We start from the raw sequence: 15,558 nt of genomic DNA on the forward strand, positions 1-15,558 counted from the left end.
ATCGCCTTACTCTTCTGTCATCACAATTATTAGTAATAGAGTGATTTATTATCTAAATCATGTTCGTATGCTCTTATTAGCACAATATTTATTTATTCATTTTTTGTTCATATAATCTTTTTCCTTCCAAAGACCGTCAAGCAGTAACAGTTTGATCACTGGTGGATATTTATCAGAAAAAAAAAATTCTGAGTCACTTCTCCGATACCGACCCTTTCCCCACCCCCTAAATAAAAGACCATATGTACGGGCCACTTCAATGTCTCGCCCTTGCTCTGTGGTGTTCTGGACCACAGAGAGCAACACCGGATGTCAAGGTGAGTTTCTCGTTAAGGGAAGTCACTTGCATCTCTCATTGTTAAGAGGAAGATAATATGTACGTTTCAAAAGTCAGAGGAGAAATGATGTAAGTACGGCATTGACAGAATCAAGAACAAAGGAGTAAGTGAAAATCTTTTACACAAGTAAATGAGAAACAAAGTTGAAACTGTCTAGTTCAACGGCTGGTGCGCAGTAAGTGCTTAAGAGACATCCGTTTCTGTCCATCCGGCTCCTCTTTTATAAAACAGGGCATTAGGGGCGCCTGGGTGGCTCAGTCGGTTAAGCGTCCGACCTTGGCTCGGGTTCATGATCTCAAGGTTTGTGAGTTTGAGCCCCACATCAGGCTCTGCGCTGACAGCTCAGAGCCTGGAGCCTGCTTCCGATTCTCTGTCTCCCTCTCTCTCTCTCTCTCTGCCCCTTCCTGGCTTGTGCTCTCTTTCTCTCTCTCAGAAATAAATAAGATGCTAAAAGAAATAAAACAGGGCATTAGTATAAAAGAAACAGGGAGGTCGGGCAGCCAAGTCCACTTTTTTTTAAAGTTTTATTTTTATTCTATTTTGAAAGAGAGAGAGAGAGAGAGAGAGAGCAAGTGGGGGAGGGGCAGAGAGAGAGGGAGACAGACTCCCAGGCAGGCTCCACACTGACAGCACAGAGCCCGACGTGGGGCTCGAACTCACAAACAGCAAGATCATGACCCGAGCCCAAGTCAAGAGTCGGACGCTTAACCGACGGAGCCACCCAGGTGCACCTAGCAAACCCACTTTTAATCAAAGCGCTATGTGGGACATACTCAAAGAATCCTGTAAACTCTTCAGACAAATGTAAAATATGCACGGGGTGAACTTCCGGGTATGGCAGAGCCATGGGCTTCAAGCAAGGCTTTAAAAAACATAGGTTAGACATGCCCAGCGTACTCTGAATAGCCACGTTGCCTTGTCATCTTTTAACACACAGTCTGCCTGGGATACTGTTTGTTTGTGTCTGTGAATGATCTCCTCTAACGGACTCCTGGAGGACAGGAGTCCTTTCATGCACACTTTGGTTGGGTCCGTAATTACCTCACTTTGTATGTTGCCCCAATGACAATGTATATTGTCATTCCTGCCTTTTCTGCGCCCTTTGCGGGTCTGCCTCCTCCAACCGGCTGTGATCTCCTCGAGGGCAAGTGCAAACACACAGGTACGTTCTTACTACCACTTCCTGCTCTGGGGTGCTGGCCAAATTCACGTCTCTTTCAAAGCCACTCTCGTTTCTGGCAAAATCCTCGGGGACCTGTGCTGGTTTCCTCCGTTAGGTCGGGGCCAAGAATTTTAACTCCGGTTTCTTCCACGCCAGGTGTTTCTGCAGCACAACTCAGTCCTGGGCACGTTGTAGGTGGATATGTAACCGTAGGAATAATGCTTTAGCGTATTACAGTGGGAAAGCGTGCCGTCCTGCGGATTTTCACAAAAGGTCAGCCTGTGTGGGGGGCAAAATGCCACGCTCGTGCGGCATTGCAGGGACGGGTGGTGACGGGAGGCAAGTGGGGTGGCAAGCTCGATTTCATTCTTTGTGTCCTCAGCTGAACGATGGAAATTAGCACGCCGGCCACCACGAAAAAGACCATATTCGTTTTACGGGGGACGATTTGCCAAGGAGCAAATACAACCGTGAACCTTCGGGGGTTTTCATTCCCCTTTGGTTGCTGGCTCGTGTGATTCACGCCGGACTCCGAGTCTGTTCCGAAGAGCACGGAGACAGTTTGCAATCACGCCCCGGAAAGTACACAATTTCATTCTCTGCCCCGTGGCGGCGCTGGGAGGAAACCGGAACATAAACCCCGGCTTCTCTCTCCTTCTTTCCTTGTGGCGTCTCGTCAGCGCGAACAAATACTACTAATGACCAGGCTGTATCGGCATTACCTAGTCAAGTAGCCCATTCAGTGTGCTCAAAAGAGCACAGACGTAATCAAGCGCTTGGCTGAATGCACAATTCACGCTGAATAGGGCAAATATTTGGATTCAAGTATAGGTCAGCAGCGACCAATTGAAATATTGATAAAGGAAGCCTGTGGGAACCAAATGTACATAAAGGAAGGGGAGCAGGGAAGAGAGAAAAAGGAGGTTCTCAAGGGGTGAGCCAGGGCAACGAGACCACAGGGGTGATTTGTCTCTTCCGCGAGGAGACAGGTGGTGAGCAAAGCCAGCGCGGCCGGCCTGTCCTTCCAGCTTCAGAGAGCGGTATGTTCAAGCCCGTTCTGTTTGGTTCCTAAGTGGAATTCATAATTTGCCACAAAAGGCCCCCCCGAAACTTTCTAATAGGAACCCCCCGCCCCCGCCCACCCGATTTTATTTAAAAAGACAACGGGGCTGGAGTCTCTCTGCGGGGTTTTTTTTATCCTGTCCCATTCGGCCACCACCAGATCACCCCGGGGGAGTTTTATTGACGTGCAAACGCTCCAGAGCCCTGAGGAGTCTGGTTACCTCCTGGCTCCGACACCCATCATCCACTCACCCGTGACGCTTAGCAAATCCAGACCTCTGTGGCCCAACGTAAATGTTTGCCACAGTCACAGCCCATTTATAACGCCTTCCCTTATGGGTGGTTTAATTCTCAAACGCGCGCTCTGCATGTGGGCCTTAATGTGCCCCAGGGCCACACGGCCACATCCTTTTCTGCATACAAGGGTCAGAAATCCCAGTCTCTGGCTTTACCAGAATACTCAGCTTTCTTACATTCTCCGACCTGCCTCGCCTCCCTGCCCTTCGAATTGCAGTGGCAACCACTGTGCCCCACTTGTGCCCCAGCGCCAAGAGCTCCCCTGCATGGGGGGCGGGTTCTAGATAATCATGGGGCATCCAGGGTTCACTCCTTGGAAATCAGATTCTGCCTCCAGCCCGCAACGCTGGAGATGGTAACGTGCTTCTGAGAGGAGGGGAATGTGGATGTTCTAAGCTCGTTCAGCTTCACGAACAGCTTCAGGGAAATGACTTCTGCCCTTGTCATTTTAATTTTATTTTTTACATTTATTTATATTTATTTGAGAGAGAGAAAAAAAAAAACAAGCGGGGAAGAGGGCAGAGGGAGAGAGAGAGAGAGAGAGAGAGAGAGAATCCCAAGGAGGCTCCACACTCAGCACAGAGCCTAATGTGGGGCTCGATCCCATGACCCTGGATCATGACCTGAGCAGTAATCAAGGGGCGCCTGGGAGGCACAGTCAGCCAAGCGTCCCACTTCAGCTCAGATCGTGATCTCGCAGTTTGTGAGTTTGAGCCCCACATCAGGCTGTCTGCTCTCAGCACAGAGCCTGCTTGGGATCCTCTGTCCCCTTCTCTCTCTCTGTCCCTCCCCCGCTCATGCTGTCTCTCTCAACAATAAATAAACATTAAAAAAAAAAAAGTCAGATGCTCAGTGGACTTGAGGCACCCAGGCGCCCCTGTCCTTACCATTTTTAGAGGAGACATAAAACTTGAAACTAATGAAAGGCACACTGAATATACAACTAACTTCTCAGAAGTTTCTTCTAAAACCCAGACAGGAAATGTTGATTTAGCATTCTATTAATCAGGCCTCTTTAGTGAACCTGGAGTTTCAACCCTACAGGATGAAGACAGTAGATATTTACAACAAAGAACCATAACATCTCGCAAGGTTCAATTGTGCTCAGAGTAAAGCGTTCTGTTATCGTTCTTTGTATATTTATTTGCTTATGGAGTGTGTGATATTTATCTAATAATCAGAACATTTATCTAAGTAGACCACGCCACACTCGGTCACTTCAGATAACTAATTTTTTTGCCCTATATTAAATGGTTATTTAAATGCTTAATGTTAACTATCTTACCCCAAACCACAGGCCAACCTGCGGGGAGAGTCAGGGTGGTTGTGGTGGTGATCTCTCAGTCAGAAGATTCTCACTTCCTCCGGATCACCACCTGCACATCTTGGGCTGTCCGGAGTCTAAACAAGGGAGTGGGTGAGTCGGTAGAACTCACGATCACTCCTTGAGAAAGAGGAGTCCAAACTGGGGACGCAGACTAATGGGTGAGGGTAGGTAGCAGGACTCATGCCTCAGCAAGACTCTCATGACCGCAGGAGAAGAACTCAGCCAATAGGAAAGTAAAGAAGGTAGGGTGAGTTCCATCTACAAGGATGAAAGGGTGTCTCAGAGCCGGAAGCACAGCTGGGCCTTGAGAGGAGGAGGAATCATGAAGGGCAAAGCCATCAGGAGGGAAAGCAGAGGTCCCTCCCCTACCGCCACTCCTGGGGGCAGCAGGGTCCACCGCTCTGGCGCTCCTGTCGTCTCCGGATCCCAGTGCGACTTCAGACCAGAGACGGTACTCACATTATGCTGATTTTACTTATTTTCTTTCCAAAAGGGAGAACGCTATGCCTTATCAAGTCTAAGAGACCTTGGATGGTAAGACCCATCATTAGCTGGACTATCTCCAAAAAAGAAAACCCACCGCCCCTTAAACCCTGACCCCATCTTGACAACAGTCCTTTGCGACACACGTAGTGATTTCTCACTGGTCTCTCCTTGCTTTGACATCGCTCATCCTGAGAGATCTCATCCTGAGGGATCTGGCCTGTTCTTCTGCCTTCGGTTGGTTGCGTTTCTTGGTAAGCAAGCCTTAGCTCAGTAAACAAAAGGTGACCAGCCTTCACTTGCTTGTGGGTACCCACAAGTCTTGGGTCTTTTGAAGTGATCGGCAAGAAAATACAGAAACGCGGTCTACTTGCTGAAGAACATTTCCTTTACTAATGGCAAATTCACACCCAGTTGCTCTCGTTCGGTGCCTCTTTGTGGACCCAGTAACGTTTCGTTTCAACGTTGAGGCACGGTGGAATGCTCTTGAGGCCATCTCAAAGGGTGCGTGAGTACCAAGAACGGATATGACTCAATGGAAGTGAAGATGGTAACACGAACAGCTGTGGGTAACTGGAAGATGCACGGGTGGTGACAGATACGGGCAGACTGTCGCCCGGTTGACAGCAATTATGAAATGGCTTTGATCGGTAAGATGCGTTCGATTCTGTAGATGTTAAAATGGGAAATAACGTGCCTGTCATTTCAGAGGTAATTAAGTCCACCATGCACTGTTTGCACGGTGGATGTTGAGGATGGAGGTCCTCGGAGGGGACGATGACCAAAGTGCTTCCAGAACAGAACTTTCCGGCGCTGTGAGGACGCAGCTAGCTGGGAGAGAGCATCCATTCGTGGTGTCCTGTGCGAGTGAGGAGCTGTAACACCCTGTCCCCTGTGAGCCTCATGATAAGAGCTTGGAGCAGGCGTTAGTGAAGAGGGAGCACGAGGCAGGCTGAGGGGTACAACACAAGCTAGCACCCCCCGCCCCCCACGCCACGTGGGATCGGTGTGATCTTCCTCGGATGCTGGGGTTTAAGTGCTTGCCATGGTGACGTGGGAAACTAAGGTAAATGAAAAACTAACCTCCCTTACTGCCTATAGCCCCCTGACAGGTCCTCGAGACCGGCCGAGTGACCTCCCTCTGGGAGCTCAGCTGCCTCCAGGAGGACACTTTGCCGGGGGCAGAAGAGAACCTTAGCTTAACATTGTCCCAACCTCGAGGATCCTGTAAGTCAACTTCCTTTATCTCAACTGCCCCAAGATATATGCGGGCAATCCTATTCCGAGTTTAGGGCTCCCCGATCGATATATATCTAAAGGGTCTCATGACTGGGGTTTTAGTAAATGGTAATAAATGGCATTTTCCTAGCAACAGCTAGCCCCTCAAGGTCCTGGAAACCTTGCTTCCAAAGTACCTTGGGGACTTACTCTATCCCTGACCCCCTCCCAACCTGAGGGTATATAATGAGTTACCCATCACGATCCCAGTGTCGCTCTTCCTGCCCATGGGTCCCGTCCCCATGCTTTAATAAAATCACCTTTTTGCACCAAGGACGTCTTCAAGAATTCTTTCTTGGTCGTCGGCTCCGGACCACCCCACTATCACCCCCAAACTTTATCGTTAGGACCTTCCTTTAGAGGTGGGAACTGGAGCCTCATGGAGGCGGAGGGCCTGCTCCGATCCCTGTGGGAGGCAGGGAGAGCTGGGGCAGAGACCGTGTGGCTCCAGAGCGGGTGATTTCCCGGACCACCGGCTGGGGCTGGGGCAGTTAAGGGTTTGCAGGCAATTCTGCATGATGGATTAACCACATGGAACGGCCCGGGATTGGAGATGGGCTTGGACAAATTAAATTTTAAAACGCATGCTTCCTTCAGCGGAAATACAATGTGGGCGATAGCTGAATATTCCCTAGCATGTGTTGGACAGAAAACCAAAACCCTTTGGCTGATCTTTCTCCTTTGGGATCTAGAAAATTATTCCATGTATAACTGTATATATAGCTATACGTATATAGTTATAAAATATAGTCATATCGTCATAAAATATACGTATAACATGTTGATATCTTTGCCAAATACAGATGAAGTCAAAATAGACCATTTATGATTTCAACAAGGTTCTGAAACCATTCTTAAAAAATATTTCTGAGGGGCACCTGGGTGGCTCAGTGGGTTAAGCATCTGACTTTGGCTCAGGTCACGATCTCACGGTTCATGGCTCAGGCCCCACATTGGGCTCGGCACTGATGGTATGGAGCCTGCTTGGGATTCTCTCTCTCTCTCTCTCTCTCTCTCTCTCTCTCTGCCTCTCCCCCACCCATGCTCACTCTTGCCCTCTCTCTCAAAACAAATAAACTTAAAAAAATATTTATGAAACGAAAGGACCTAACCGGGACCCTAAATTGACCTTCACAAACGCTTTCCATCCCAGACACATCTTGGTGTTTTCATTATTATTCCACATGACAAATGAGTGGCCAATGCAGTTGTATCGTGTGCAACAAATGTAGAAGCCTCCCATGGTCAGCAGTCGGTTGGCTAATTGAGAAAGCCCACCAAATCAGAGACCCTGATTTGCAGAGACCCTGTAACACAATAAAAGTGTAGAATTCTATTAAATATTAATACATTTCCCCTAAAGTTCTTTTTTTTTTTTTTGACGTTTATTTATTTTTGAGACAGAGAGAGACAGAGCATGAACAGGGGAGGAGCAGAGAGAGAGGGAGACACAGAATCTGAAACAGGCTCCAGGCTCTGAGCAGTCAGCACAGAGCCCGACGCGGGGCTCGAACTCACCGACCGCGAGATCATGACCTGAGCCGAAGCCGGACGCTTAACCGACTGAGCCACCCAGGTGCCCCAGTTCTTTTTTTTTTTTTTTTTTTTAAGAAATCTCTACGCCCGACATGGGGCTCAAACTCACAACCCCGATGCATGTTTCACTGACTGAGCCGGCCAGCCCCCCGCTTCCCCTGAACCTGCACAGCAATCTTAACCATAATGGATTTGATTAAAAAAATGTTTTAATGATCGTTTTTGCCAAGTCTCTTCACTGTATCCAATTTTGTTGTCTTTCTCGTGTACTCACTTGTTCATAGATGTAGCTAATATTTTACCAGCGACCTAAGTATCCTGACAGGCACTCCAGGTAATACTTGCATTGCGGCCTGACAGCTTCCAGCCCGTCCTGGCTCCTTCCATACTGTCCAACACAGGCCTTTCCTCTAATAGAATCCATTGCACATGGGATTCCACCTTTGTCTGCTTCTCAGAAGACCCCCCCCACCCCAGCCTTCCAAGGGACACAGCGCACACACTCCATTTATTGTAGAAAAAAAGTTTGTGGAAACCAGAAAAGTCAACGAAGTTTTCAGGACATTTCCTGAGATCTGACTCCACATGAAACCCAGTCTTTGAGGCCTGCACAGGCACCGTGGCGAGGCAGGAGGAGCCCCAAATGTGGCAGTCGTCTTAAAACAGAAGCTCAGTTCTCTGCAATGTGCTTTCAGGAAGCCAGGGAACTGGGCTTGTGTGTTTACTAAATGCATTTCTACTGATACAAAAATATTACGATTCCACTATGGGAAACTGGAAAAGGGATGAAAGGAGAAGGAATCTTGCCTGCTAACTAAGCCAGTGGTGTTTGGGTAAAGGGTGAATTCACGAGTTTTAGAAAACTTTCACAAGCATCGAAGCAAATAGTATGGTGGATTAACCATCAAGTAATTAGAATGTTTCATGAGAGTCCGAACCGGGAGCGTCTTGACACCCCCGATTGCCAAATAATCCCAGGGGCTGGCGCAAAGCTGGGCCAGCCCTGCTCCGTGAGGATCTGCTGTGGGCTTAGCCTCCTTTGCTCCGTAGCCTGGCAAGGCGGGTGGGGTGGAGGCTGGCACGGGAGAATGAGCCAGGGGCCAGGGGTCCCTTTTTGCCTGCCTCTCCCAGGCTGACTGTGGTGGGCTGCACGATTGTTTGATCTGAGGTCAGAGCTAATAGGCACGTCGTCACGCAGGGATCCAGGGCAGAGCCACCTGCCACGGGCGTCTACCTTACTGCCATCCAATCTGGCTACCAGGTATGCAGGTCTTGGATTTTGCGGTTGGGGAGGCGTTAGGTAATTACCTGGAGAAGCTGATGCTTTCTAGAAGTACCAGAAGGCAGCGAGAGGCACTCCCCATGTTTTGGGGGGCACTTCCCTGATCGCCAAGCCAGTGGTTCCCAACAGTGGCAATACTGCCTCCTAGGGGTTGTTTAGGAAATGATGTGTGTGTGTGTGTGTGTGTTCGCGCAGGAATTTATAAGCGGGGTTGCTGTCACAACGAATGAAGAGTCAAGAGCCTCACTCTGTTCTACATATAAACACAATTTATCTTTTACAACTTGATACTTCTATGTAAATGAAGGGAAGATTACACTTACGCTTGGTTGGAATCTTACAGAGAATTATTCACCAGTACAATGCCGCTCGTGGGATCTGAGTCACCAACACTCAATTCCGCTTGGCGGTTGTCCTATTTGGGTGAATGCGTGACCAGGCACAAGCATCAGACTACTCCCTTGTGTCTTCTAGCTGATGAAATACGTATGAATTTATTATAACCACTTCTCCTTTATTTATCCTTTATCTATTGTGAGGACATTAGAGTGGGCCAGATAAACTCTGGGCAGACACTTGTGCATGTCCTTTTAGGAGGCTGTAGGGGAGAATTGCACAATATTTGTCATCAAAGGGGAGGGCATTGGGTCTGATAGGGTCGGAGAGTGCTGCTCAAACTGAACCTGCGACCCTCAGCAATTCTATTACGCCGCAATGCTCTGGAGATCAATCGTGCTCTGGAATATTACTGCTCTGGGCTCTGCCCCCGACACCCAGCAGTGACTGTTCCCGTGGCTGCTGTGACACAGACGCCCCGACTCAGTCCTCCACACATCGTGTTTGGTCCAGCGCTAACCTGGCTTCTTGGAGCAGAGCAGACCAGGCGATAGGTATCGAATCCTAGAAAGTTAGGGGCTGGGCAGGAACTTCTGAGGACAGATGTAGGGAAGGCGGCCGGATAGAAGGGGCTGCCTTTCTTTAGCTTGTGTCAGTCTCTTGTCCAACCTGGAACATCCGCTTCCCTTCACCCAAGCAGATGAAACAGCGGAGAGCCAACGCGTTCGCTCTCCTTGACTCCAAACGCTTAAAGAAACCAAAAACCGAACACTTCATTAAAGCCAGGCAACTAACAACGCCTTCCTTACAGACAAGAGTATGAATCTGATGAGGAGTTGGACCCTGAAGAAGGTTCTCCGTAGCACGCCTTCAGGAAACAACAGACACCCAGCTTAGCTGCGGTTAGCATGAAAAACAGTTTGCAACGCCTGGGGCCTCCCGGCAGCTCGGCTGGGTGTTTAAGGTGAAACCTCAGACCTTGTAGCGACACTGCTGTTGCCGCCGCCGGCCAGGACCGCTGCCCTCCTCTGAGGAGCAGTCAAGAAGGAATATAGGTTTGTCCCCAATGGAAGCAGCTCAGGACAGCTGCTTTGAGGACGAGACTCAGGCGAGGCTCACCGGGCGACTCAACTACCCCATCTGCCGACTCAGCCAGGAAATGCAGCAGGTTGTGAGTTTGGGGCGGTAGGAGGTGGGGGGAGGGGGGAGGAGGAAAGGAGGCTGATCTGACAGCTAGTACCGTCCACAGACCTAGCCGGTCGGCGGTGACATTTATGATCCAGAGAAACCCGCACAAGGACAATGCTGTTAGCCTCATTTCACAGATGAGGAAACCGAGGCTCCGAGAGGTTGAATTCCTTTTGTCAAGTTCACAGACTTTTCAAGGTATTCCACTGACTAGCCACGCGGCGGGGAAAGCTAATTGCACGTCGGATGCTTATAAAGTCTTGCTGTAGGTGCTCATTTCCCGAGCGCTGCATGTTACAGGCGCTTCTGCTAAAACGTGTTTTCACAACAACGCTGCCCTTAACAAACACTGGTTCGTGTCTTTCCTGCCGGCTCTTTGACAGCAGCCACAGAGCTGAGCACTGTCCCCAAACTCCACCTTCCCCTCCCGACCCCACCGCCCAGCCTCTACCAGGCCTGCCTTGCCCGCTTGGACCAGGCCTCTGCAGAGCCCCCTCCAAAGGGCCCTCTGCCTCCTGCACTTCCGGCTTCCAGAGAGATCATCTGAAGGACTCTTCCTTCTCATTCACCACCCTCTTCTTCAGTTCTGCTTTTGGGCACAGGACCTTGGCCTCGGTTAGTTATTTTTGTCTGGTTACACTTCCCCTGGTCAAAGAGGAGACCAAGACGGAAAGGATATTATATTTGTTTCTATATATAATCTGATCTGAAAGTGCGGTTCGTGGAACTCGTCGCAAACGCAAATGTTCCGCCTCACCCCAGACCTGCTGAATCATAAGCTGTGGGCTCCTGGTACCAAGAGCCGCTTTAACAAGCCCTCCAGGGGACTCTGATGCACACTCAGGCTTGAGAATCACGGAGAGCTTGAGCTCTCTGGTGCTCCTGGAGGCGCTGACAAGCACTGGGGTCTCTTCTAACAAAGGCCGCGGCTGGGAAAGCAAATTTCCAAAAAGCGAGCACGCAAACACACTGACCTTGTAGCTTTCAACCACCTCCCTTCCAAGGTTAGGGCCTGCGTGGGAAGGAAAGCAAGTCTGAGAGCGAGCAGCCTCTTCAAGTTACCCAGGGCCACAGCCAGAGAAAGTAGGACAGTCCCCATCATTTCGGAGTTAACGTCGCCAACCCTGGGGGGAGGGGCTGAACGCCTCTCTCATCGGCTCCGAAACACATCATATCACGCTGTCCGTTCCAGACCTGCGGCAGAGTTTTGGAGGGTCTCCTACTTGGGTTTGAGGATTTGCTAATTTTCACTTGCAGAGAATTTGTCTCTCGGGGGTTTTATCGGATCAGATTCGGCTTGACCGCCCATCACAGAAAACTAAAAAATATCCATAATTCCAGGAGTTTAAAGAGACGGAAATCCATGTTTCTCTCACAGGCAAGGCCAGATGCAGGCGGCCAAGGTTTATGATGTCTCCACGATCATCAGGGACCCTGGCTCCATTTTCTTCCCGCTTTCCCATCCTTAACGGTTTAATTCATGGTATGAAACGGCTACTCATGATCTCAACATCACATCTAAATTCCAGCCAGAGGGAGGAAAAGAGCAGGTCCCCTTTCTCTGAGGGCACATTCTGGAAGTTAAACACGACAGCCATTGCCTGGTCCCTAGTCACATGGCGTCTCTAGTTGTAAGGGGGGAGGGGGGCTGGGAAATGTACCCTTTATTTTGGACGGTCAACAAGCCCAGTGAAAAATCAGGAGTTTTATTACTAAGTGGGAGGGTTGAGGATGAGTAGTCTGCCTCAGAGGTCCAATTTTAAGGACTGTGCATCAACCTACATCACTTCTGGCTTCCCGGGTCCACCCCAGAGTCTCTTGCCTGAGTTTCTGGGGCCGGTTCTGCCGGAAGACTAACCTCTCTGTTTTTCTCAGTCCTGATGAACTTCACCAACAGCAAGAAATTGTGCAGGTCTTTTGGGAAGCGAGGGAGTTCCAAACTGCTCATTTATTCTCTACATTTTTTCACGCAGCTTGCTTTGGAGACTCCCGAGGCCGCGAGGGTCCTTCTGTGATTCTCTGGAAAACAGCACAGTGTTGTGGGTTTTTTTTGTTTGTTTGTTTTTTGTTTTCTGTCAGAACATAAGGCAAAGCGGCCTTGGCTGGGTCATAAGTCATGAATTTGGCACGGATTCCAGCCACCGTCAAGCGTGTCCTAGGGAACTGAGGTGGTCCTGCCCAGAAGCTTCCATTTGTGTGCCTTAAGCACCAAACAACTCTTAATGTTGAGGCCTTGGGAGCCTTCATGTATGTAGTTTAGCGTCATCACTGCCCCTGAGCCTATTCTTGAAATGCCTCTGGGGTATATTCTAGAATACTCTAGAATATTCTAGAATATCTTAATATTCTGGGGTATACTCTAATATAAAGGCTATATTCTAGCCTTTTTTTCTGGACCGTTATGTCTCACAAATACCGTATCTCACATTTCTGAAATTTCTGATGGCGGTTAGCTCCTATGGGAGGTTCTAGAAACTGCTTCACTGTGTGCTCCACAGCCATATGGACCCATCGTTACTGAGCACCCAGGCCTGTGAGAAAGAGCACGGTGAGGGATCACTCTCTCCAGCCTAAGCAGGGCTGCCGCAAGCGACGACGCTAACAGAAATCCGACCTACCCGGGGCTCACGCACCTGAAAAATGCCGGGGTAGGTCTCACTTTGCACATGCTCCAAGTGGTCAGATCGTGGCGTGTGGGTTCTTTATTCTCGGCCTCTTGGTTGTGCTTTCTTGGTCGGGCTTCATCCTCAGGCAGCCTTTCTCCAGGCGGCAGAAAAGATGACTTAATCCCTGAGGGTAACTCCCTGGGGTCCTCCGCGGTATGGACAGGCACAAAGAGCTGCCGGGATAAAAACACTTGAGAACTGCTGGGCTACACACGGTGTTCTAGGCTTTGCTTGGCGGCCGGGCTACCATGTAGACGGGCCCGCATTATGCATGTGCCCCACCCGTGCGGTACAAGCGGGGTCAGCCGCGCCCCAGACTTACCAGAGTGTTCCCCAAAGGAAAGCAGATTTTGTTGCCAGGAGAGGAAGACTCATGGCTTAGCCAACAGCAGAGATACCCCTTGACCGCCCCAGATGCTGTGTTTGTTTACAGGAAACCAAAGTTTCACATGCATTTGGAATGAGAACATACGGAGTTGCCCAATGGCACAGAGAGAGAAAAAAAAAAAAGGAAATCCCTGGAATCTTTTCCCACGAGACCCAGATTTCCACTCTCCCCACGTCCCTTTGGTCCGGGGCCAAGGGAAGTGGAGAGAAGCTGGTATAAATGCGTGGGGGCTGGTCCTGTGGAAGGAGGCCTGAAGAAATTTCCACGTAAAGATTTTTAGTTGGTTGGGGTTTGGAGAACTCTTTTCACTAGGGACCAAATCTCATTCTAGTGCTTTTTGCCTGTGGCCATGGGGATGGTCAGGAAATGACTGTGACAGATCCCCAAACGGACTGGCCCACTAGACAATTTACGAGGAAAAACCTTGTTCAGAAAGGGTGGTGAAGGGCGCATGACTCAGCTTCTTCCACAGATACTGCCCATTCTGTCGGGAAGGAAAACAAAGAGGGAAAAACAGAGATGGGATGTTACTTCATCCAAAAGGTATGGCTACGATTTCTCCAGGACAGAGCCGATTCTGTAATAGGGGGACTGTTCCAGAAAGGGAGGCTCAAAGCTTCCCCCCCGCCGGGGACAGGCTCCCGTGGCCCAGGTGGACACCAGACCGTGATCTCTACCTTAGGACGGAAATGCTTCCACTTGACAACCAGCCAATGAGCTTTTTAAGCCTCTAAATCCTCACGCATTTTTTGAAGGGCCTTTTATTAAAGACATTTTCTTTTATCAATGTTTATTTCTTTTTTGGGGGACAGAGAGAGACAGAGCATGAACGGGGGAGGGGCAGAGAGAGAGGGAGACACAGAATCGGAAACAGGCTCCAGGCTCCGAGCCATCAGCCCAGAGCCCGACGCGGGGCTCGAACTCACGGACCGCGAGATCGTGACCTGGCTGAAGTCGGACGCTTCACCGACTGCGCCACCCAGGCGCCCCTAAAGACATTTTCACGGGAACATTATAATGAACATCCATGTACTCACCACTCAGCTTTCAGTTATCAACCCACCCATCCTGTTTTATCTATATATTCCCACCCATTCCCTCCACCCCCATGGGATTATTTTGCAGCTATTTAACACATCACAATATTTTAAGTAACTATTTTTCAAAAGATTAAAAAAAAATCACAGAATTATAAAACGTTTGAATGGTGTCGCGGACTGACTTCTACAAACTCAGCAATCAGAATTAGATACACAAGCCCCTCCCAATTCTGTTTTTCTTCCCCCCCCCCCCACCCCGGCCCCCCCATCTGCCTTCCTCCCGGGTGAATCACTGCAATCGAGAATAATTACGGAGATATTTGGACATCCCCTGTGCCAACAGCATCATCTCAATTATGCGCCGCAGGTCCAAGAACTGTGAATCTTTGTAGGCAAATCTGCACATGCTTGCATTTTTCCCTCCCGTTTTGAGACCAAATGGCCTCAACATTTGGTTTGCCATGCGCGTCCTTCATCCCAGGCCCCCCCCCCCCTTCCCCCCGGCATTTCAAGGAAATCTCTGCCTATGTCTGGATTTCCTCACATGCGTTCCCCGAGGCAGCGTGAGTTGCAAAATACCAGAATGGTTACAGCAGAGATGTCTGTTCTGAAAACCAGAGGGCAGAGTCTGACCGACGGTGCCAATGGCAGGATGCCGTATCCCAATCAGGATGCAGGGACGCGTCTAAATATGCGGGTCCACAGCTTCTCGGGCACTTGCAGTGGATTGTGACTGGACCCCTGCAGCCTTGAAAAGATTTAGAAAAGACGATCTTTGTGTCTAAATAAAAATAAACGACGTGGAACTCCGGAGTAAGTTAACTATAAAGTGGATTCCGAAGTGCTAATAAAAAAAAAAAAAAAAAAAAGCAACTCATCTTGCTTATTGAGTCTAAATTTGAACTCCCCCACTCCTCTTTTTTTGGGGGGGGGGTTGTGGTTCCTCTCATGAAATTTTGGCCAAATTCTAGTCACCTTTGGAATTTAAGACCAAGTCCCTGTTCATTTAAAACGCTTTAACCTTGAACTTGATTTAAATTTTTTTTTTAACGTTTATTTCTTTTTTGGGGGACAGAGAGAGACAGAGCATGAACGGGGGAGGGGCAGAGAGAGAGGGAGAGACACAGAATCGGAAACAGGCTCCAGGCTCCGAGCCATCCGCCCAGAGCCTGACG

At 49.4% G+C, this 15,558-nt stretch overlaps 1 long non-coding RNA gene across 1 annotated transcript; it reads right to left on the bottom strand.

Moving 5' to 3' along the window:
• Window positions 1-9,016: 9,016 nt before the first annotated feature.
• Window positions 9,017-13,749, bottom strand: LOC122470813. Its single transcript, XR_006293998.1, has 3 exons — window positions 13,278-13,749; window positions 12,923-13,128; window positions 9,017-12,308 (listed from the first exon to the last, which is right to left on the bottom strand). It is a non-coding gene; the product is annotated as an uncharacterized LOC122470813 (long non-coding RNA).
• Window positions 13,750-15,558: the final 1,809 nt, after the last annotated feature.

This window comes from Prionailurus bengalensis, chromosome D3 (assembly GCF_016509475.1).
Source record: "Prionailurus bengalensis isolate Pbe53 chromosome D3, Fcat_Pben_1.1_paternal_pri, whole genome shotgun sequence".
Taxonomy (NCBI): Eukaryota; Metazoa; Chordata; class Mammalia; order Carnivora; family Felidae; genus Prionailurus; species Prionailurus bengalensis.